The 3,419-nt window shown below is 45.3% G+C and overlaps 1 non-coding gene across 1 annotated transcript; it reads right to left on the bottom strand.

Annotated features, from left to right (window-relative positions):
- Positions 1-2,919: 2,919 nt before the first annotated feature.
- Trnas-cga (transfer RNA serine (anticodon CGA)) lies at positions 2,920-2,994 on the bottom strand. Its single transcript has one exon. It is a non-coding gene; the product is annotated as a tRNA-Ser (tRNA).
- Between the last annotated feature and the right edge of the window lie 425 nt (positions 2,995-3,419).

Here is a 3,419-nt window from a genome sequence, read left to right as displayed (position 1 = left end):
AGCAACCCCTATTTTTCATCGCCACGTTTTCTAACTTGTTATTTGTACAGGGTAGTCCATTGATCGTGACCGGGCCAAATATCTCACGAAATAAGCGTCAAACGAGAAAACTACGAAGAACGAAACTTGTCTAGCTTGAACGGGGAACCAGATGGCGCTATGGTTGGCTCTCTAGATGGCGCTGCCATAGGTCAAAAGTATATCAACTGCGTTTTTTTAAATACGAACCCCCATTTTTATTACATATTGGTGTAGTACGTAAAGAAATATGAATGTTTTGGTTGGACAACTTTTTTCGCTTTGTGATAGATGGCGCTGTGATAGTCACAAACATATGGTTCACAATTTTAGGCGAAAAGTTGGTAACATGTAGGTTTTTTAAATTAAAATACAGAACGGAGGTACGTTTGAACATTTTATTTCGGTTGTTCCAATGTGATACATCTACCTTTGTGAACTTAGCATTTCTGAGAACGCATGCTGTTTCAGCGTGATTACCTGTAGATACCATATTAATGCAATAAATGCTCAAAATGATGTCCGTCAACCTCAGTGCATTTGGCAATACGTGTAACGACATTCCTCTCAACAGCGAGTAGTTCGCCTTCCGTAATGTTCGCACATGCATTGACAATGCGCTGACGCATGTTGTCAGGCGCTGTCGGTGGATCACGATAGCAAATATCCTTCAACTTTCCCCACAGAAAGAAATCCGGGGACGTCAGATCCGGTGAACGACGACCAATCCACCTGTCATGAAATATGCTATTCAATACCGCTTCAACCGCACGCGATCTATGTGCCGGACATCCACTATGTTGGAAGTACATCGCCATTCTGTCATGCAGTGAAACATCTTGTAGTAACATTGGTAGAACATTACGTAGGAAATTAGCATACATGGGACCATTTAGATTACCATCGATAAAATGGGGGCCAATTACCCTTCCTCCCAGAATGCCGCACCATACATTAACCCGCCATGGTCGCTGATGTCCCACTTGTCGCAGCCGTCGTGGATTTTCCGTTGGCCAGTAGTGCATATTATGCCGTAATTTCTTTTGTGCCCAGTGGCAGAACTGTACACGACGTTCAAAGTCGTCGCCATGCAATTCCTGGTGCATAGGAATATGGTACGGGTGCAATCGATGTTGATGTAGCATTCTCAACACCGACGTTTTTGAGATTCCCGATTCTCGCTCAATTTGTCTACTACTGATGTGCGGATTAGTCGCGACAGCAGCCAAAACACCTACTTGGGCATCATCATTTGTTGCAGGTCGTGGTTGACGTTTTACATGTGGCTGAACACTTCCTGTTTCCTTAAATAACGTAACTATCCGGCGAACGGTCCGGACACTTGGATGATGTCGTCCAGGATACCGAGCAGCATATATAGCACACGCCCGTTGGGCATTTTGATCAGAATAGCGATACATCAATACGATATCGACCTTTTCCGCAAATGGTAAACGGTCCATTTCAACACGGGTAATGTATCACGAAGCAAATACCGTCCGCACTGGCGGAATGTTACGTGATACTACGTAGTTATACGTTGGTGACTATTACAGCGCTACCTATCACAAAGCGAAAAAAGTGGTCCAACTAAAACATTCATATTTCTTTCCGTACTACTCGAATATGTAATAGAAAATGGGGGTTCCTATTTTAAAAAAACGCAGTTGATATCCGTTTGACCTATGGCAGTGCCATCTAGCGGGCCAACCATAGCGCCATCTGGTTTCCCCTTCAAGCTAGACGAGTTTCGTTCTTTGTAGTTTTTTCGTTTGATGCTTATTTCGTGAGATAAATTGCCCGGTCACTATCAGTGGACCACCCTGTATACGAAATATCAAAGTAACTATGATCATTAACTGAATGATGGGCATTTCGCCATGAAGCAGACATATAAAGCTATAAATAATCTATAAATCAAGATTTTTTTTTTACTGAATGGGTTCTGTAAAATCTTTGAGAAAGATTGTAGGGCTTGCTCCTCTATTCTGTCAACACAATGGCTAGCAAGCCTGGCCCGCTCCATGGCCCATGAGAAAGACAGGCCGCGGCGCGTACGTCACGAAGGTAGATCTCAGCTCGCTCGCTCGCTTAACTCAGCGGACAAAGGCGTTTCTAAGCCTGTTATCTCGCAGCTGGGTGTGTACATACTAACGAGAATTGTATCTTCTATTGGAATCTGCTATTATGAAGTCTTACTGATTACTAGTCGTACAACAAAAATTAAAATCAATCCTCGACATAAATGGTATAACGGCTTGTTTATAGCATTTAGTCTCTTCTGCGTAACAGCCCTCATTTCATAAGAGATGTGGTGGCTTATGCAACTGATAATCATTTTGGCATGATTTTAATTGTATTGTACCTTAGTACAGCCGCAACAAATTGTTAATAGGTCTGTGGACTTCCTGTCATTGTAGGATTAATGACAGTAAGAGTCCACAATTGTGGATTCCAGTAAAAGATGCTATTATCGTTTGTACATAGACATCTAGTTACGAGTAAACAGGTGTAGAAACGCAGTTTGTCTGCTGAGTTGAGTGAGCTTGGCCTTCTCGTGCGTCTTCCTCGTAGGTCTCAGGCCCGCTTTGGGTGACGTCATACCGAGCGTGCTACAGCCTTCTCTTCAAGTGATGGTGGCGGCAATATCCAGATTTGTGGGGCATTCGGATGTGACTGTGACCCTATGTTGAACCGTGTGGGCATGCACACTTGTCGTCTAAGTTCCGGCCGACCGTGTCTGACCACAAGGGAGGAGCACTGTATAGTGCAGCAAGTACGTCATAACCCCTTCACGTGTGTGCCTGTCTTCAGACAACAAGTAATGGACTCCCTGAATGAGATTTTCACTCTGCAGCGGAGTGTGCGCTGATATGAAACTTCCTGGCAGATTAAAACTGTGTGCCCGACCGAGACTCGAACTCGGGACCTTTGCCTTTCGAGGGCAAGTGCTCTACCATCTGAGCTACCGAAGCACGACTCACGCCCGGTCTCACAGCTTTACTTCTGCCAGTATCTCGCCTCCTACCTTCCAAACTTTACAGAAGCACTCCTGCGAACCTTGCAGAACTAGCACTTCTGAAAGAAAGGATATTGCGGAGACATGGCTTAGCCACAGCCTGGGGGATGTTTCCAGAATGAGATTTTCACTCTGCAGCGGAGTGTGCGCTGATATGAAACTTCCTGGCAGATTAAAACTGTGTGCCCGACCGAGACTCGAACTCGGGACCTTTGCCTTTCGCGGGCAAGTGCTCTACCAACTGAGCTACCGAAGCAAAGGTCCCGAGTTCGAGTCTCGGTCGGGCACACAGTTTCAATCTGCCAGGAAGTTTCAATGGACTCCCTGCTACACTCTGCGTCATCGCACACCACTGGCCGGACAACGGAATTATCGTCCCACG

Source organism: Schistocerca nitens, chromosome 6 (genome assembly GCF_023898315.1).
Source record: "Schistocerca nitens isolate TAMUIC-IGC-003100 chromosome 6, iqSchNite1.1, whole genome shotgun sequence".
Taxonomy (NCBI): Eukaryota; Metazoa; Arthropoda; class Insecta; order Orthoptera; family Acrididae; genus Schistocerca; species Schistocerca nitens.
This window is presented reverse-complemented; position numbering and strand designations above follow the sequence as displayed.